The sequence below is a fragment of the Orcinus orca genome, chromosome 4 (assembly GCF_937001465.1).
Source record: "Orcinus orca chromosome 4, mOrcOrc1.1, whole genome shotgun sequence".
Taxonomy (NCBI): domain Eukaryota; kingdom Metazoa; phylum Chordata; class Mammalia; order Artiodactyla; family Delphinidae; genus Orcinus; species Orcinus orca.
The window spans coordinates 80,208,056-80,229,571 of record NC_064562.1 but is presented as its reverse complement, the minus strand read 5'-3'; the positions used below and the strand labels follow the sequence as shown (position 1 = coordinate 80,229,571).

At 39.8% G+C, this 21,516-nt stretch overlaps 1 long non-coding RNA gene across 3 annotated transcripts in view; it reads right to left on the bottom strand.

The window, feature by feature from the left end:
- The window catches only part of LOC117200823 (uncharacterized), a 133,160-nt gene that overhangs the window by 32,910 nt on the left and 78,734 nt on the right, over positions 1-21,516 (bottom strand). For all 3 annotated transcript variants that reach the window (XR_007477035.1, XR_007477036.1, XR_007477034.1), the window contains exons 4-5: positions 20,469-20,581; positions 5,772-5,898 (exon numbers count right to left, since the gene is read on the bottom strand). This is a non-coding gene — a long non-coding RNA (uncharacterized LOC117200823). The remainder of the gene's footprint in view (positions 1-5,771; positions 5,899-20,468; positions 20,582-21,516) is intronic.

Sequence of the window (21,516 nt, the reverse complement as noted above, 5' to 3'; positions counted from 1 at the left end):
TGTCATCCAATGACTCAGCCATGGAATAATAACAATTCTACCAGGCATCATATTTTTAAAAATAAACTTGACACAGAAATGTTAAAAACAATAGCAGCATTAAGTCTAGTAATGATGATTATAATAAATTACACATAATCCTACACCACTAATACTAATTTTACTTTGCATATTTAACTTTACAAAATTGAATATACTGCATGTGCACGTTAATTTTACATTCGTCTTTTTCCACTTAACATTATGCTAAACATTTTCGTATGTTTCCACAGTCTTCACATTTCATTTTTATAATGGCTGCATAGTATTTTTACCTAAAATTCACCTAATTCTGTCACCAGTAACGTTAACCGGATACCTTATCTATTCTAAGACTATACCACTAAGTTGCTTAACTTGATATACAATAAAAATAAATATATCAAAATATTAATAAACAGTCGCTCTAGGAGATGGGACACTGGGTAATTTTTCTTCTTTCTGCTTTTGTACTTCCTAAATTTTCTATAATGAACATGTATCTTTTTATTTTAAGACTTTATTTAATAATAATAACTACCACTTACCAAGTGTTTACTATATAGCAGGCACTCTTCTAAATCCTTTATACAATATTCCACCTTCTAACATTTAATCCTTATAACTACCCTAAAAAATAAATACTATTACTATCCTCATTTTATAGATGAGGAAATTGAGGCACAGAGCAATTAAGGAAGTTACACAAAGTTACAGAGCCAATAAGTACAGTAGCGAGGATTTTAACTCAGGCAGTGCAACTCAGAGTCTACGCTCTTGCCATATATGCTATACTTAAAAAAAAAAAAAATAGAGTGTGCTTTCTAAATATATTTAAGGTGTAACCATTTTAAAATAGTCCACTGGCTGGCTTCATGTTGCAATGGGACTTCATTATGCTTTTGGTATTTTGAGATTGCTACGCGCCCAGTGTAGCACCATCTGTTATCACCACCACCACCACGATCATCATCATCACTATCAATCGTAATACTACCATCACTTAAAACCCTTTATTGGGCTTTCCCAGTGGCGCAGTGGTTAAGAATCCCCCTGCCAATGCAGGGGACACGGGTTCAAGTCCTGGTCCAGGAAGATCCCACATGCCACAGAGCAACTAAGCCCGTGCGCCACAACTACTGAGCCTGTGCTCTAGAGCCCACAAGCCACAACTACTTAACCCACGTGCCACAGCTACTAAAGCCTGTGTGCCTAGAGCCTGTGCTCTGCAACGAGAAGCCACTGTAATGAGAAGCCTGTGCACCTCAATAAAGAGTAGCCCGCGCACAGCAACAAAGACCCAATACAGCCAAAAATAAATTAATTAATTAAACAGAAAAAAAAAACCTTTATTAAGGTTTTAGCATGTGCAGAACACTGTACCAGGCACTTGGGGAAATACAAAGTATGTAAAATACATGTTCTTTACTCTTGAGAATACCAGAGCTAGTCTGAGAACAGCTTCAAAATGAAAAGGCAGTAAGTAAGTATCCATGAAATATGAACTGAAAATTTACATAAATATCTGGAAATTATAGGCAAAAAATAAAAATTTCTTCTACGTACAATACAAAAATAATTGAAGATAATGCAAAATGAAGGGCTTTTATTTATTTAGGATAATAGCTTCAGATCTCTTTTCCACCTTACACATATAAAGTTTTACAAAGAAAAAAAATGAAGATCAAAGTAAGCTGCCTAAAAATATACAAATCAATTTTCACTGCAAAGTAAAGGAGGTGTTACAGTGGAGGATTCCTGGACTGAATGTCAATATTATGACATAGTGTGAGTGTGTTTCGTGTTTGGTAATTGCAATCACTGTTGCTTTTGTTGTGGTCATCCATTTACAAAGCTTGGTGTCAGTTTATTTATCTCTTGTAAAAATAAAATACAGTGTGTGTGTGTGTGGAAAAAAAATGCAAAAAAAAAAAAGTAAGCTGCCTATACTGCACCGTTCTTTATGATATTTTCAGCCTGGATCACAATATTCCCTAGTTCTATGTCAAATTAAAAATAACTATTTTCATATGTAATATGTAATTGTGTACAACAAGCTTAATGAAATAAGATTCTGACCCTTTATCTTCCAAAATATTCTAAATACCATTAGCAAAAGGAAGTTTCTAGTTCTAATCAGTAGGTTGCAAGTCTAAAATTAAGTAATGACTCTGCCAGTTTATTCAAATGAATGTGCTTGGCTCATATAACCTACCTTGCATTTTTGAAACCCACCTGATTTATTTGATATAATACGCTAAAAGTATACATATATTTTGAAGAATAAAAAGCTTCTACTTTGTACTAATTCATATTTTTAAAGACTTTATATATGTACATTTACCTTCAAAATAAATACTAAAGCCAAACTAATTAAAATGAGGCTTAAGCTGCATGGCATAGGGAGATCAGCTAAGTGTTTTGCGACCACCTAGAGGGGTGGGATAAGGAGGGTGGGAGGGAGATGCAAGAGGGAGGGGATATGGGGATACACATATGCATGTGGCTGATTCACTTTGTTATACAGCAGAAACTAACACAACACCGTAAAGCAATTATATTCCAATAGAGATGTTAAAAAATTAATTAATTAAAATGAGGCTTAGAAGATGGCCTTAGGAAACTATTTTAGCAGATAATAAAAATAATTTGTCTGTAGTATATAAATTGTATATAAAATGTTTTTCTGAAACACTTGAAGGTGCTTAATTATGATTTGTACTCTCAAGCACTTTAAATATCTTCATGGCATCTTGTTTAGACTATTAAATTATTTGGCAATCCTTTTTTTCATAGATACAAAAGTAAACTTCCATGAATTTGGAACCCATGGTGTCCAATTAATGAGAATGTCTTCAGATTAGAGTAAAATCCCAATCATATTAGACTTCTCCGTCATTTCTCAACTCTGGCTTTGTAGACATCCTTGATGCTGGTTCTAGTGAAACCTCCTTAAGTGGAGCAGATTTATTTTACTTTTATATCAGCTGAGTATTCCTTTTGATTTTTCCTGACAATTTGTTTTTTGCTGTGACTTTAATCTTCACCAATCCATACAGCCAGCTTCTCATTTATTCCATTTATAAATCCCAACAAAATAATGTCTTTCAGGTTTTATACATATTAAAATTTAGTGGTGCCCTTAATTCAACAAGTTTCCTTTCTGTGAAAAACTGGAAGTTTTTTGAGAAATATCCAACCTCACATACTCATTTTTTAAATAATTTTTAAACTTTAAAGGCTGGGGAATATGATTTCTCATATGGGAATAAAGCTTAAAAATAAAAACAAAAAAGTCCTGGGTTCACAATTACCCCTTAGATAAAGTCTTAGTATTTCACTTAGTATTCAAAGTCCATAACTTGGCCCCTGATCTGCCTTCCTAGTCTTACCTTCCACTCCATCTCAAAACTATTCTCTTCGATACTTAAGTTCAAGCTATTATTCCAGGGTCCTCAGCTGTAAAATGGGTTAATAATCTTTATTTCTGCTAGTTGTAGAATTTAATGTAAATTAAGCACAAACGTACCTAGTATGGAGACTAGGACATGGTAATTGTTCAAAAAATGGGAGGAGGCATGGAAGTCACACAGAGTTGGGCCTAAATCTCAGAGAACTGCTCATGGTAACACTACTCTTTCTGAGCCTCAGTTTCCTCATCTGTAAAATATAATTATACTATTAGATAGGGTTCAACATAAAGCACTTAGCACAGAAGCTGGCACAGGCTGAACGTAGACACACATTATGAGTGAATAAATGAATGCTACTATCCTCCAAGGAAAGCAACAGAAACAGACATAGACTTCCAGAGATTCCCTTTAAATCCCCTGAGATCAGTTCCCCTCTCCAAATCAGACAACATGGGCCCTTGGAAGGCAGAGGCAAAGCAACTTCATTGGAATTGCCTTCCAAAATTTATTCTAGAAATTGGCTTTGCTCAGAATAGCTGATCTGAAATCTGGCTGCCTGTGAGTACTGAGTTTTGGCACAGTTAAAAACGAACAGTGAGATACCTTGGTCAAAGCTGGCCTAGACAATTACATGAAACAATAATCAGACAGATTAATCCATTTATGAAGTTTACAAGGGCAATTCTTATCTCTATCAGACCTTCTATCCTTGGTTACCTCTCCATGGAGAAGGAGAAATGACAAAGCTAAATAAAGTAAAAGGTACCCCCTTGTTTTTTGAAATAAATAAGACACATTAAATTTGCCAGTTTTTAAGTTTAGAATCAAAAGCTTAAGAGTTTATGTAATAAACACAATGTACTCTTAAAATGGAAATTTCATTTCTCTATCAGAGTCCCAAGAGACAGACATTTGGTATCAAGAAGCAGGGGAAAAGGTAAGCAGCTAGTCAAATGAGGGCGAAGAGAGGAAAAGACAGCATCTGAGGGGAGGAGAAAGAGGAACTGAAGGAAGAAAAAGAGAAAAAGAAATGACCATGGAAGAAATAATAAATTCATCTAACAAAGAGGTGAAGTTCCAATGGTGAGGAATCAGATCCAACAGGGAAAGGAAAGAAAATGAAGTACCCGGAGCCCAGAACTCACTACTTTCACATTTGTAATTATGACTCTTATATTTCAGATGAGGAAAATAAACAGTGACTAAATCAACTTTACAGAGTGATTAGAACAAAAATTCAGCCAATTCTCTCACAACGTAAGAAAAAAGAAGGCAAAGAAAACAACCCACTACATTATGTCATTTGACCCTCACTCACGATCTTTATCTCATCAGCAGTATGTCAATGAGAAGGGTTTGTTTGAATCAAATACAGTTGTGGGAGAACACACCTCAGCTCTCCCATGTGTTGGCAAAGACAAGATCATTCCTTGTTCATCTTTGTCCTCTTGAACAGTGGCTTATACATAATAGCTACATCATGAAAGTTAGTTGAATTTAACCGAATAGATTATATATTACTAAAGAGTGTCCATATTCAATTTTTTATAAAAACAAAGGCTTAAGGCTTTAGATATGGCAAACTCTCATCTTCCAATCAAGGACCCCAGAAAGTATCTGAACTCCTCTCCTGCCTCTGGCTTCCTGCCATGAGTTGTTGATGCTGTCAGGATGAATAAATTTAACAGAATTCTTCTTATAAAAAATAGATGCAGGGCTTCCCTGGTGGCGCAGTGGTTGAGAGTCCGCCTGCCGATGCAGGGGACACGGGTTCGTGCCCCGGTCCGGGAAGATTCCACATGCCGCGGAGCAGCTGGGCCCGTGAGCCATGGCCGCTGAGCCTGCGCGTCCGGAGCCTGTGCTCCGCAATGGGAGAGGCCACAACAGTGAGAAGCCCGCGTATCGCAAAAAAAAAAAAAAAAAAAGATGCAGGAAAACCACGCTCCTGGTGCATTTTATTATCTAAACCTTAATTGCATGTAGTGTTTTATATCCTTGGTTATTTGCCTATGATTCTATGTCTGGTTCTTCAAAATGAATTGTAGCTTTTTAAGTCTTTTTCCTTCCATGTATCCCCCAGGTAGACCGGCAAACTCTAGGGGTTCAATAAATGCTTCTGGATAGTAACAGTCTAACACAGAATTTAGAAAGGTCCTTCCTCTTTCTGTCTGCTTTTTTAAAAATTATATTATGACCCTCATTCTGCAAGTGTTTCTGGCAATCAACCTTTTTTAAACTAAAGGGAAGAATTGAGGAGATTAGGTTAATAAAATAGTCTCGAGTCCCTTTTGTTGTCCTTGTTTAGGCTCTTCTTATCTCTTGTTTGGATAAGCTCCTTACCTGGTTTCTCTGCCCTCGACTTCTTCCCTTGACTCATCCTTTACATTGCTGCCAGGACAGTGTTTGTAAAACACAACTTAGTTCAGGTCGCTGTCCTCCTCAGAAAACTTTAACGGCTCTCTCTTACCTGCAGAATAAAAGTTCAGATATCCTTGGTATAGTAGTCAACACCTTCCAAAGTTCAACACCAGCCTTCTTTTCCTACCTCAATACCTTAACTCTACCCATCTGCCCCATATTCCAAGCTCAACTGACCGTTAGCTGAATATGCTGCATTTTCAAGCCTCAGTATCATGCTCCTTTCATTTCTTCAACCTGGATTGCCCTTCTCTATTCTTCATCTACCAAAGTCCAACTCATCCTCTAAGACTCAAGTTAAGTTTCACCTCTCTATAAGACCACCACAGAGACCCCCAAGTAGAATGAATTATTCCTTTTCTGGGTTCCCACTGTATTATATGCCACTAATAAATACTTATTTTCTATGTATTTCTATAATGGTTGGTTGTATAATGGTTGTCTTTGCTCCTACTCTAGAAGTTCCTTGAAAGCTGGCATCAGGAATTTATTATTTTCATGTGTTTCCTTCACAGTGGTGAGCCCAAGGTCTTGCACAGAGACTGATAAATGAAAATGAATGCATGAGTGAATGACATAATGTAGTCAGGGAACCATCAGCAGTTCCTTAAGCAATGGAGTGAGACACTGGAAGTTTCTGATGGAACACTCGCCTCAGCCCTTTCAGAGACGAGAGAGCAAATCGGTGAGCTTAACTGACAATACACATTTGGCTCAAAATGACGGAAAAGCGTCCCCCGGTGAAGATGATGGCTCATCTTTAGGGCTGGTCTCCTTAAATATTAAATGAAAGAAGGCTATTTTCCCCTCCTTTTGCCTCCACCTTGTGCTGTGGTTGCCCTTGGCCCAATATGCTCAGTGCCCAGCAAATGGGAGGTGCTTAGTAAACACTTGCCCCAGCTTCTGCGGGCCTGAAGCCCAGCTGGCCGTGATGCTCAGACCAAGAGGTTCTGTGTTTTCCTCTGCAGGTCAGGATCCCAGTGCCAGGCACTGACACAGCTGCCGCATACCAGAAGAAATGCTGGACAGAAATGAAGGAGTCAGGAAAGTGGTGGAAAGTGTGGAGAAGACCAGGACAGGGGGCAGCAGATAGCAAAGGCTAACGGAGATTCCTTGCTGAGGGCTGATGGGCTGTGGAACTTTCCATTTGGAGGCTGACTCCTATGCCTGGCTCCTGAGCACAGTCCCTGTGGCCTCTGGTGACTCTTGGCAAGCCAAGGACTTGGATCTCAGCTTAAGCGAAGCCTTCCCTTGCTAGACCCAAATGTATTCAACACCATGTGGGAAATTAAGTTTGTTTTCAACCACTCACCATACCTTGTTGTTGTGAGCCTTGGTGAGCAAAAAGGGGGTTGAGTGGAAGGTTGGAGAAATGGGATGTCTTTAACTCTCTTACTGTGTCAATAGAGTGTGGCGTTTTTAAGAGTATTTATTTTAGCAATCTTAAAATTGATGTGACTTGGGGGCTTCCCTGGTGGCGCAGTGGTTGAGAGTCCACCTGCCGATGCAGGGGACACGGGTTCATGCCCCGGTCCGGGAAGATCCCACGTGCCGCGGAGCGGCTGGGCCCGTGAGCCATGGCCGCTGGGCCTGCGCGTCCGGAGCCTGTGCTCCGCAACGGGAGAGGCCACAACAGTGAGAGGCCCGCGTACCGCAAAAAAAAAAAAAAAAAAAAAAATTGATGTGACTTAAGAGAGGATTTCCAACAGGACAGTGCCAAGCGAAATCATGATCATATTAAGATCAAGATGGTCAGGGGATTCACAACAATATGGCAGCACGGATAAGAAGCTTAGGCCCTCTGCCCAGTTAAACCAATCTGAGTGTAAAAGGGAAAGAGTAACTCCTGTTCTAGATTGTAGAATTTTGACTGTAAGTAATTAAATCTACAAGAAACAAACACCCTATTAAACAGCCCCATGACTCCCTGATTATGGGGGAGTGGCTGCTCCTGCTTCCTCCAAACAGACCTGGAAAATAGATCCTCATGAGGCAGCAGAAAGGAAGACGCTTAACAGAACTCATGATCAAAGTATCTAGCTGCCTGTTTGGGGAAGCTCTCCAGGCTGTGTTTACTAACTCCCTGCCTCCCTTCCTCCTAAACACAGAAGAAAAGCAAAGTGGAATCCTGAAGTGCATTTCAGAAAACTCTGTGAAAATTTCAGGATTAAAATCAGGGACAGTCAGAGCTATAGAAACAATCAAGGGACTAGGTCAAGATGGATGCTGACACAGAGGCCCAGGAAATGTGGGAGACAAGATCCACCCTGTAAGGGGAAAAAAAAAATAGGCTTCTTAAATATTTTGACTGATATTTCCCCAAAACCTTTGGGAGCTATAGTTATATATTTAGATGAGTGTTTTCCCTCTCATTAAGGAAGACAAGTCATCTACAAAAATAACCACAGGAGGCAACAGGGGGAGGTAAGTTCTCTAAGATTTATATGTAATTTGTGTTTGATGCACAGAGGGAGAGACTTTCCTAGCTGGGGGAGTGAAGATGACTTCGTGGCAGGGGTAAGGGGGCACATGGACTGTATCTTCAATGATTTTGACAAGCAGAGGTGAGGAAGGGCATTCAAGGAGAAGAGAATGTGAATAAAGGCATAGAGACAGTTCAGATTGGTTGATGGGTAAGGTTTGTGATTTATGAGAGTAATGCAGAATGAGAATGGAAAGGTGAGCTGGGACCAAATCATGAAAGGCCTTTAGCACAATAAGCCTTGAGCACAAGAAGCTTGGGCTGTACTCAGGAAGCAATACGGAGTCATTGAAGGTTCATGGGCAGTAGAGCCATGAAAGCTATGAGTTTTTGATTGGTTGATTATTTGCTTATTTTCCAGGTGAGAAGGCAGGGATAGACTGGACCAGGGAGGAGAAGGAGGCAGAAAGACCATTTGGGAGACTATTGCAATAATCTGGTGAAAGGGGATGACGGTTTGAACTAGAGAAATAGAAACATCTGATGATGCAACTGACACTGATGGTCTGGAATAAGCAAAGAGACCTTTAAAGTGATTAAATCAAGCAGAACTGTCAGTATGAGCATCTCAGTGGGACCCAAAATGTTTTTGCAGTTCACGGAACTAAAAGACAAAGTCCACAGTGATTGGTTTTCTGAAAGGCTAACATGGCTATTCATGGGACAGCCAAATATCCACTCTCTATTGGGAAAACAGGCATTCTGGAAGCCACAGGCCTACAGGAGCATCTTCGAACATAAAACATAATAAATGTATTAAGAAACAGATGGTTAAATAAAGAACTGTCCTAGAATTCATAAAAGGAGAAGTACCAGTGACCTATAATAGTTTTTAAAAATATAAACCTCATTGCCACCAACTCTGATTCCTCACTGCCTTCCAGAAGAGACCCAGGAATAGTGGTTTCCCAGCTCTGACCACAGGGGGTGGGTGGAGGAATAAGTAAAAGAAGAAGGGAGGAAAGGAGAATGTCCAGGGGAAAAGAGGGCTAAAGCTGACTCAGGTAGGCTAAAAGAGCACAATGAGAATAGTAAAAAAAAAAAGAAAAGAAAAAAAAGTTTGCATCATAATCTGGACTCTGAGAATGTTTGCAGTCAGCTACTAGTAAGACTGTATTTTTTCCTGGCAATGGACTGTGCACGCATGCCTCCTCAGACGTTACAGACTGTAACACAAGGTTACATGTAGAATGTGAAATAAACTGCTAAATGTTCAGAAAACAAAATCTCCTATTTTACACACAGCAAAAAATATTCTATCTCTAGGAAATGACGCTAAGGAAATAGTAATTGTGATTTGTAAATATTTTTGTTTATATTAGTGAAAATTGGAAGTAACGCAAAAGTCCATAATTGGGGATTTCTTAAATAACTTTTAGTTCATCCATACAATGAAATACTATGTAGCCATTTAAAAGTATGCTGCAAAACATTATGTAGTGGCTTGGAAATTAGTCTGTTATACATTAATTGGAAAATTTGTGAGCAAAGCAATATATGAAATACAATATCATTTTGAAAAATATATGATATATGATTGAAAAACTATACGATATACCATGGCTAAAGTTAACCATGCATATCTCTGAGGGGTAAAGTAATGAGTGATAGTTATTTCTTTCTATCCTTTTAAATAAAGTTTCTATAACAAACATTTACTACCATAATAAGAAAAAGGGATATTTAAAAATAGAACTGGTTAATAGGCCTCATCACTATAATTATCGTAACAAATATTTGTTGAGCACCTCCTATGGGCCAGGCACTGACCTAGGTGACCGGAAATCAGGCAATATCCCTGCTCTTGTGGGACTTACCACTTAGAAGATTTCATTTTTATTGCTTAGTCAGTTAAAGTGGGGAAGGTTAAGTGCCTTTATATCAAGACTCCATTCGTTGCAAAAAAACAACATCCAGTTCAAATTGGCTTTAGCAAAAAGGAAAATTCAGGAGTTCACAAAACTGAAGTCCATGGGTAACTGACTTCACACATTGCTAAATCATTTGGAATCTTCAGAACTTGATATCTCATGAAATTTCAGACTACTTTTCTTTGTGATCACTTCATTATCAGTAAGGCTTTCCTGATAGTGTTACGATGGCTGCCTACCACTCCAGACTTGTATCCAGTGTCCCCAACAACCACAACAGAAATACAGATACTAGCTTTCCAACAGTTTAAAAAAAAAAAAAAAAAAGGATTGAGTCCAGTTGGTTCTAACAATATCATGTGGCAGCCCTTGAACCACTCACCATGGCCCAAGGAGCATAATGCCCTGATCGGCCAATCCTAGGTTCACATAACCTCCGCTGGAAATGGACTGAGAGTAGAAGAGACATTGTCCCGAAAGAAAATCACAGGGCTGTTACCAGAACAAAATATGGATGCTGAGATGGTAAAACAACTGAGATGTCCACTATGGCCTTGCGGTAGAAGCCCAGAGGCAAGATGAACAGATAGGAGTCCTGGCTTCAAAGGATGAAACTTCATCCGAAACACCAAGCTGCATTTTGACACTGTATCTGATGCAAGCAGATGATGTGAATGTCACCAGGAAAATTTACTTTTAGACTGACATCAACCTAATTGTAGATATATTTTGAAAACATATGTATATTTTGCTGTAAGAATTCTGATCTCATACATATTACAGATAAACAGAGAATCAAGCATGTTAGAAATCTGCTCATTTGACAGATGATGTGAGGGGGACCCAAAGTCTTGTTGCTACTTAACAGCAAGGCCTAACTCATCTCTTTACTCCCAGTGTTTCTGCTGCACCTTGAGGACTCTACCCCACATAACTCCAGCCAACAATAACGCCTCAGACTTTTAAGATTTCACTGTGAATGAAGCACACTTAAAACTTTAATAGATCAGCTCGTAAACACCTCATTTTTGTTCTGGCTGAAGATTAAACAGTGCCTAGCCATAGGGATAACTAGCTAAGTGGCAACACATGTCCCCCGTTTATTCCCAAAGCTCACTTTAAGTAAGTTCTTCCTTTATTAATTATTTTTCATAAGTATTTTAACATTTCAAATCTCGCACTTAATACTAAGGAACCAGGCTTGCCAAATACACTCACAGTAGAAGATCTGTCACTCTATACCTAGTTCTGCCCTCTGCTAAACTCGTCTCTCCATAACTGGGAACAAGACTAATATTCAAATCTAGGACCTGGTTACATGGAAGGCACTGGGTTTTGGGGAAAAGATCAAGATCCAGCAACTAGGATTGGGCACAAGATCAGAACTGGTCCAATAGAAAGTCTGATTTGATGCTGAGCGAGTGAATCTAAGTCACTGCCCTTAATAGCTTCCTTTCCACCTGTGCACTTGGGCAAAGATCCTATAAGCAGCTGTACCTACGATTCCACAGTTCAGGAACTTCCTCCAGCTTCCACCTCCCATTCTTTACTTTGAACCCTATTGTTTTGGTCTGGTTTCCCTTGTTCCTTCCTGTTTCCTTGAACCTGGATTTTCCCTCTTTGCCTATTCTCTTTGGGTTGATAACTGAGTTGCCCGGCTTGCCTTGCTCCATCTTGGACCTCCAATGATATGCTCTGCAGCCCTTGGCAAGCCCTTCCTACCCTTCCCTGAATGTGGCCATGGTGATTCCAGCTGGGCTGGAGCAGCCTGTGTCCAGTGACCTGGCCTTCTTGCTTGCCTGGGAAGAGAGACTGGACACTGAGCTCTCTTGAATGGAGTTCCTGGTGTCCCTTTAGTCTAAGATGAGGACTGAATACATCTTCATCAGGGGAACTCAGTGACAAATACTAATTGAGCACCTCCTATGTGCCAGGCACTACCCTATGTGCTGAGAATACAGCAGAGAATCAAATAAGGTCTCTGATCTCAGGGAGTTTAGAATCTGGATAGAGGGTGGGAAAGACAAATGTATGAACAATTAAGACAAAATAATAATTACAAGTCGGGTTAGGATTATGCTCTAATGAAAATAAAACAGGGTGGCATAGACAGATTCTGGGGTGATTAGGGAAGACCTCTTGAGGGGAAATATGAGTGACAATAAGGAGGAAGCCTTGGGAAGATTTGGAAGAAGAGAGTTTTGTAGAAGAGGGAGCAACAGATATAAAGGCTTTGAGGCAGGAATGAGCTTGGCATCTTCCAGGGATGGAAAAAAGACCAGCGAGGTTGGAGTCACAATTGACAAATAAATAATTTGCTTTAAACATGAAAGTGGGCTCAAAAAGTCAGCTTAAAAACATGCCAATTTTTCCTCCCAATTCAACCAGATTTGCAACATAAATATGATGCATAATTGTACACGTTTGTATGAGCACAAATCTTATTGGCAGTTCTGGTAAATAAATGTAGGATCAGTTGAGTCTCCTTGACGCCTATCACAACTGTGAACACTGCCTCTGATAACATTGTTTTGTCACTTTTCACTCCCACCAGCAAAGAAGACAGATAAATGGCTTCCTGAGACAAATGGTCCCACTTTCCAAGGCCTGGGGCTCTGAAGGAAGGAGACGTGAGCCTTGGAACATTTCTCAGGGTGCCTCCTTGAAGAGTTCATGGCCACAACCTCTCTGAGTCTGCTTCAGAAGGAGCTGCGGCGTTAATTCCTCTGAAAAATTATATTTTGTTTGCAGTCCATTAAAATTTCAAAAGACTTATGAAATGAATTCCAGACTATGCGCCATTGCAATCTGCAACAGAAAATACCTGATTATAGCGATAATAGGAATTTAAAGTGAAAAATACCTTATGTTTTGCCCGTATCGCACCACAGTGCCCTAGAAAAGACAAAAATGTACCCTTTCTGGGAGTGTATTCTTATGCAGGTAATATTCTTTCCAGGTATAACAGCTGTGGAGGGTTGAATCGTAGTCCCCGCAAAATTCATGTCCAATCAAAACCTCAGAATGTGATCTTATTTAGACATGGGGTCTTTGCAGAGGAAATTATTTAAGATGAAGTCACACTGGATCAGGGCGGAGCCTAAATTCAATGACTGGTGTCTTTATAAAAGAAAAGAGAGGCAGATTCACACACACATACACACACGGAGGCAGGCCATGTGAAATCAGAGGCAGAGATTGTAGTGATGCAGTTATAAACCAAGGAACACCAAGGATTGCTGGGTAAGCACCAGAAACTAGCAGAGGCAAGGAAGGATTCATTCCTACAGACTTCAGAAGGAGCAAGGCCCCCTAACACCTTGCTTTCAGACTTCTAGCCTCCAGAACTGTGAGAGAACAAATGTCTGTAGTTTTAAGCCACCCAGTTTGTGGTAATTTGTTACGGCAGCCCTAGGAAACTAATATGCCAGTCGTGGGCACCTTTGCCCCAGCACTGGAAGAGAGGGAAACTACAAGGTATTAGGAAATCAACTGAATCTACATTGGCAAAGTAGAAAATTGAGTACTTATTTGATGAATTTGACCACCAACAATTTTGGAAGAGTGACTTAAATTGGACAGGGGTTAAAAGTTGGGGCTTTGGAATCAGAAAGTCTGGATTGGGCCTTAACTGTATCCTTCACCTTGTTCAAGTTACTAAACTCTAAGCCCCAGCTTTTCATACGTAAAATGGGAACTTACCCCATAAGGTGGCTGTGAGATTTAGAGGGGACACCTCTGTGTAGAGTTTGGCAAGTGCCCATCCCATAGTAAGTCCCCACTAAAGCGTAGCTGCTATATCATTATTATATTGTTATCACTCTTCCATCTTCAGAAACACTTCCTATCCTTGAAGGAAGGAATGAGTGGTTATAGTCAGATGTGCTTTTAGAGTCCAGTCCTCTTCTGTCCTTTGTTCAGCTACTACTCAGCAGGACCCATCTACAAACTAAAAGCACTCAATGTTCACCAGTTCTGAATGAGAGACAGCCTCACTATGTTCACGGTGAGCCCAGGCTCCCCCGAAACATATTTTTAAACAATTTCTTGCCTGTCTTAAGATATAAATATTTTTCAAAAACATGGGTTCTCAGGACCACAATATTTTCAACAACAATATTTATTGAAAGCTCATCATTTGCCAGGCATTTCCCAAAGGTCACCTCACGTAGACCTTACCACAGCCCTGCAAACCAGGTGATAATCATCTGGTTTTACATATGAGGAGGCTGAGACCCAGAGAAACTTCTGAGGATTCCAGACTGACTCGAAATTAAAGCAAGAAATAGAAGGAATGTTGGAGAAGAAGTGGGGCGGTGGGCAGGGATGCTGTCGCAAACACTCATCTTTCCAAAAGGCAGAAGGAAGTACAGACGGGAGAGCCAGAGCTAGGCACCGCCTGGGCTCTGGTCTGGGCTCCGGTCTGGGCTCCACCCTCACCCGGTGGAGTGAAGCACTGTTTCTCTCTGGGCCTCAGTTTCCCTACCTGTGAAACAGGGAAAGTGAACTAGATGATCTCTAATAACACATTCTGCTGTTAACCAAGATCAAGATTTAAAAAAAAAATCAAAATCATAAAATCAAAATCTTCTGATATGCAGCCTCATGAATCTTAGGCAATTTTTTTAAGCGACATAACATGGAAAAAAGATGAAAGATGCTGAGGTTGAAGTTTTCCAAACGAATTCATAATATTTACAATACGGTATTGTAATTTTAGTTTTCATAACACTGATCCTACTCCTTTATTTCTGTAGTTAGCTCATATCAAAACAAAAGCTGGTGCATTTTTCACTAAAATCCTATTTTTTTTCTTTTTTGGTAGGAAATTCTGAGTAATAGAAAAAAATAAAAATAATAATTCTTCACATTTAAATAGTATCTTTGATCTGAGGCCTTCCTGTATGGTATTTTTATAAGCCATATGTGTTATTATTTTTTTTGGTAGGTCACATTAAAGTCCTAGGATGTCTAGACCACTGATATTATGGGAGCTCTTCAAAGTAACACAATGACATTTAATAATAAACTCAGCTTTTTCTTCAGTTGTACCTTACATCCAGGAAGTGCTGAACCTTTTAGTTTTAACAATGTTTCATCACCCTATGTATTTTAGTTTTTCAGCCAGAAAAACTGAATCCAGGCAAATTCTAAAGAAGAATCCATATATTTGTGATGTTTATTAGTAGCAGTAGCAAGTAATTATGAGGTATCTACTCTGTTCAGGTCATTGTTCCAAGTGTATTACAAGTGTTAACTCATTTAAGCCCCTCAACCCTATGAGGTAGGTTATGATGCCCCCATTTTACAGATGAGGAAACTAAGGCAGAAAGAAGAGAGTAACCTGGTTCAAGAGCTGACCACTGGTCACTCACAGAGCTGGGACTTGACTCCAGCAGTCTGGCTCCAGACCCCACAGTCATCACCTCCACCCTCATGCGGGGAAACTGAGGCTCATTAAAGGTTAGTAACTAGAACATTTTCCCAAAATTCCCATATACTCACTCCCCCATGGTAACATTCCATCAGCATGCCCACTCAAGAAAGAAATAAAAAGCTCTCTCCATCAGTTTTGTTGACATTACTCTTTTGTACCTAATAGTAAATGCTTCAGCTGTCAGATACTGGATCCTCACATATATTAAAACATACAGCAAGAAAGAGCAAAGTGTATGCTAGTCTTAATTTCTGAGCAGATTGAGTTTCACATCAAATATTTCATCTTCTTCCAATATATAATCCAATTACTTCCAAATCTCCATTATTATTTTCATTGTATATTCATGCATTGCAAGAAATTTGAAAAAAAAACAAAAACACCTGAAAAACTTTCAGGAATGGGTCAAATCCATTTCGGAACCACTTACTGCTATTTTTTATTGGATTACTCGAGGTCACATTGGTGAAAACTGCTATCATCTGTGAAACATTTTAAATCCCTTGACTCAGAAGCACACTGGTCAAACTTGATTTTTAGTGAGTTCTTTTACCAGACATTACCTTACCCCTACGATGTCAACTCTAGCTCAGGGAAACAGACTTATTTTCTCCCTCAGAGGAAGACAGAATGACCTTTGAAGCTGATGTAACCGCAATTAAGGAGCAGTGATAATGACTGCTCTAGAATCATTCTTTATGAAACTTGTAAGGACACAGAGTTTAGCAGCAAAGCAGGCTTCTGGGTTATTTAATTATTTTAAATTTATTTGATCACTTATTTCTTTATTTCATGCCTTGCTCCACCAAGGATTCAAAGTTCATCCTTTTTTTTTTTTTTTTAAGGTATGCTGCTTAAGAATTTTTATCTTCCAAGTGACAGATTTATTCATAGCTATAGGCAATGCTTCCCTTATTTTTCTGACGTTCTTCCACTCTTATGGCAGGTAAGATCTTAGATCCCCAAAAATATGAATGTTCCTCCCAACAGAATCCCTCTCCAACTCCGCCCCCCCACCACCAATTTCCTAGGTATCTCTTTAAAGGAGTCCAGAAATTAAATTTAGAACTATTAGGCCAAGCACAATAAAACAACAAAAAAAAGGTTATTTAGTGTGTGGAAATTGGCTTTATCTCTCATGCACTTGCTTCTTTTATTAAGGAATCCATGAGGCCTACCTTCTCCCCATCTGCCAAAATGGGCTGACATCAGTTTGAGGCATTCAGAGTTATCAAGGGGTGTGAGGGGAGGAGGGGCGCCAGGAGGAGGGGGCGGACCGGCGGGCTTGCAGAGCCCGGCCATGTCATAAGCATTCTTTCCAAAGGAAACCAAGTTAAAAGGCTGATAAACCCCAATCTCTCTTCACAGCTTGCCTTCGGAGCCCCTTAATGCAACTCCCTCATTTGTTCATCAGCACTTTATGAGAAAATAAACAAAAACACGGCCTGTTTCCTCATTGTCAGCACATCAGAACACTTCCTGCTCAGAGAGGCCACCAACCCGCCCAAAGAGTCAGGGGACCACTCTCTATTTTGCCTCCACTTTTTAACAGCTCGTTTTCTAAGCTGAATTCCAAGGGCCTAATCAAATCTGAAGCCCCCTCTGGGTGGATTAGATGTCCTAGATTCCAATGTTCTGCAGGACAGGAGGCTCCCCTGGAAGGATCAGTGGGTGAGCTACACTGAAACCACGAGGTTGCTTCCTGTTTCTCCATTCTTATTTTACCTTAAAAAAAAATTAAAAAGTGGGCTAAGGAAAAGGAGAAACGCTTAAAATAAATAACTTTTCACCGAATCACCAGTTCTATAAGGTACTGTAAATTCTATAGCTGTTGTAACATTCGCCAATCAATTCAATCCTTCCAGATTTTTCACTAAATCTGATGAAAAAAAGCAAGCAGGAAAGAAAGGGAAAGGAAGGAGAGGAGAGGAGACGGGAGGGGAGGGGAGGGAAGGGAAGGGAAGGGAAGAGAAGGGATAGTCACTGAAAATATAAGAGCTGTTGGGTTATGACTCTTATGTTTAAATTCCCAACGGGCTAAACAGTGCCCTGAGATAGTCCTAGCACTGATATCTCCTTCTTGAAGAGATGTGAACATTTGAAAAGGAGAAGCACAGAGAGTTTAGCCGGAGGGTGCAGCCAAGATTCTGGATGGATGCTGGAATGCTCCAGTGGCTCCGAGGTGTGGTGGGTTCCCACCATGCCAACTTTTAGGGGTCTGGCATTTAAAATGCACGAGTACTGTGGAGCTGCAGTTCAGGCCACAGGCTCTGGAGCCTGACTTCTTGGGTTCACACTGTAACCCCAGCACATGCTATCTCTGAGAACTTAGATGAGTTCCTTAAACTCTCTAAGCCTCCCTGTCTGCCTCACAGGGTGATTATGACGATTAAGTGAGGTGGTGGATGGAAAGAGCAGGGGCCTGGGCCACTGGGCTAAAGAAATGTTTACTGTTAAATATCAGATGACATGCATGACTTCCAACATTTCTTACACTGTGCAGATTATGGGCATAATCCTAAGGGGCTGTTTTTCTTTAAGAAAAAAAGAAAGAAAGAAAATACAGACACAGTGGAAACTAACTTTAATATATTTGCTAAGGAGTAGAATTCAGGGTAAGTTGCATCTATCTTAGAACCCACGCAATGGGGGCTTTATTATCACAAAACAAAGGCTTCATTTAGAAACAAAGCAAACTCTTGGCATGAGCCTGGGGCCCAAGCATACTTTGGAATCAAAATCCTAGAGAAATAAGTGAAGATTGCCACTGACTGTGTAATCATGTGCTCTTGGACAAGACACTTAACCTCTTGGTGTTCTCATCTAAAAAAAATGAGCTGGACGAAAAGGTATCAAAACTCCTGACAGGTCTCATTTCACCCTAATGTTCCATAATTCTACTTAATGCCATGAACTGTCTGAAGTAGAATAAAACCAGATGATGAGAGTAATAGCCCCCAAGCTCTCACACCCTAGGATAAACAATTTAGCACTATATCGTTTAGACTCCCATGAATATGCTATTGCTGAAAGTCTTTTAGTCTTGTCTCCCCATCTAGGTTAAAAACTCTTTGAAGACAGAGATCATGCATCATTCTTCTCATTCTTCATTGTCCTCTGCCCAGCATTAAACACACCGTAGCCATCAGGAATGTGCGTAAGTAGAGCCTAATTCCAAAAGCCACCCATGATATGACTTCATAGGCATAATTCCGTAATCCATCCATGTTATAACTTCACGGTCATGCTGGATACCTGTTGCTCAATCACAGCAACTTAACCCAAAACAGGCATCAGTGAGAACAGCCAGGCATGTGACTCAGTAAATCATATTTCTAGCCTTTCATTTGTTCACAAATATGTATTTAATAACTGTGATTATCAGGCACTGTGCTAGACATCAGGGATGCTCTACACCCCCATCACAACCCTGAAGGTTCTCACGTAGACAATGTGGAAATCACATATGTGCATCAATGGAGCATAACTAGAAACCGAACTGGGTCAACAACCCTTTTTTCTCAATCTATGCCCCCCCCTTCCAGATGAAGGGGCTTCCCAGTTCATCCCTGGAGTTTTATTAGTATTTACTATGTCAACAGGTACAGTATTCCTAAGTTTAAAGAAAAACAAGCATGCATTTACAGGGCTTTGTACAGGTCTAAAACCTAGTGTTTATCAACAATATTTTGATCTTTCTTAAAGCGGAAATATAATACTGCAGACTGGCGACACTTATTCCTAGAAGCCTTCTGAACTTAGCATTTCCTGCTGCTGTGTTTCTGGTCTTAAGTACATCAGCAAAATACTCTGTGGTCTGTAGATTATCTGTAAACCAACTGACAGGTATCCAATGCAGACCATGCAAGGACATTACTTCGCCCCTATCGCTGCCCTCAGATGATGTTGTGAAAAGTAAAAGTTCATCAGATGCGACTGGGTTCACGATGGACCCGCACTGTGAATTCCTAAGGCTGAAAGGCCGATTGCAATTTATCACTCCTCCTGCTTATCAGCCATAGAGTGACTTTCCTCCATTTAAATAGCAGCCGGCTTCCCTCCTATGGCTCCATCCCTGTTGCCAAGGTTCTCTAAATGCTAATGAGGAGATAGAGAACACTCTGTGATCTTGTAAAGTGCTCACCCAGCAATTTGGCAAAAACAGAGTGTAAACATCATGCCTGGATACCTGCATTTGTTGGTCAAGGATCAATGCAGAAATGACCACCACAGAGGCTGTGTCTGCCACCACAAAAAGAAACAGAATATTCAAATGTTTTTCTAGAAGTTTCAGATGTGTTGAACATAATACTAGGAAAACCGATACACTTATATCGATGATTGTTTGTGGCAATAAACAAGGACAGGAGATTGAAATTATAATTCTCACAAACTTAAGCATATTATATAAAGACATAACTTGGTTCTATGGAAAATATTTGAGATAGGAATATGTGAACGGATCCAAACGATGTGAATAATAGCATCTGGATGCTTAGTTAGCAAATAAGAGAATCAGCAATACTATGTTTGACAGCTGCTGTGGTTTCCTGGATAGGAAAATCAACTTGGAATTGAGAGGTCTCTGTTTGATCCAATAAATGTTCATTGAGAGCATTCCCAGCTTCATCACAAATAACAATGAGTGAACATTATAAAGTCATACCTAATCCCTAAAGTCTTCAGTGAAAGGATCCAGGCTGAATAGGTTTCTTAAGGCTCTGAGTCATCAGCAGTATTTATAAGAAGTATGCAAGATAATCAACCAACAGATTATTCACTTGAAAGCTGGAACAGAATCCTGCGTGATGACTTCTTTGAAAACTCACCTGCAAATTTCAGATATACCTCAAGTGTCGCAGAATCTCAGAGCTGGACGCATCCTCAAGAGGTCACAAAATGAAGTAACACTTGACACACAGCCATATATAAGTAAATCCACCTAGACAGAACAATTAGGAAATCATAAGGGACCTGAAACTGCGCAGAAATCAAGATGAGATGATTCCCAGAAGGAAGCAACAAAGATAAAATGCTGAGCCAGGATTACAAAATCAAAGTTAACCTCAAAACCATCAGAGAAATATGTCCCCTTGGGAATGCCTGTAATTTCAATTCAGCATAACTTCTTTTGAGTTTTTATTCATTAATGTCAAGCCTGGTTTTAAACTTAATGGCTAAGGGTCAAGTTCAGACACAAAAAGCATAGGCGTGCAAGTAGATACAACCTGACGTGTTTATCTTTTCAGCGCACACTTTCTGCTGCAGGCGTGTGCCAGATGTAGCAGCAGCTGTAGGAAGTTGTTTATCTACCCTCTTGACCTTTGTGAAGTGTTAGGAGATGGTAAAAATCATGTTTTTAAATTATAGGCGTCTCCTTTTAAACTAGCATCTTCTTAGCATCAGTCAAAACACATCAATAAAGGCATAAGAAGGTCAAGAAGATACGATTGCATCCCAATGATATCTGTAAAAACATACTTCTGCAATGATTTACAATGCAACAAGGGCTCTCTGCTTATTTCCAAATTCACTTCATTTATTCAACATTCAGTAAATATTTATTGCACTCCTACTGTCTGCCAGGCACAATTAAAAACTGCAAATCAAATGAATTCTAATACCTGTAATATTTGTGTCTTGCCTAAATTTCTACAAATGTCATTTGTGCTTTGCAAATTTATCCTTTAAATTTTTCAAAATCTATTAATATTCCAAGGATGAAAGATGCCTCAAAATCTTTAGGTGTACTTATTAAGAAAACATTATTGGGGGGGGCGGTTCACAGCCAAATGTAAAGATTTCAGAGGCAAATGCCACATCCTTCTTACAGAGAAGAGCACTTTGGCCAAGCTTCAGGGCCACACAGCTTCTGTA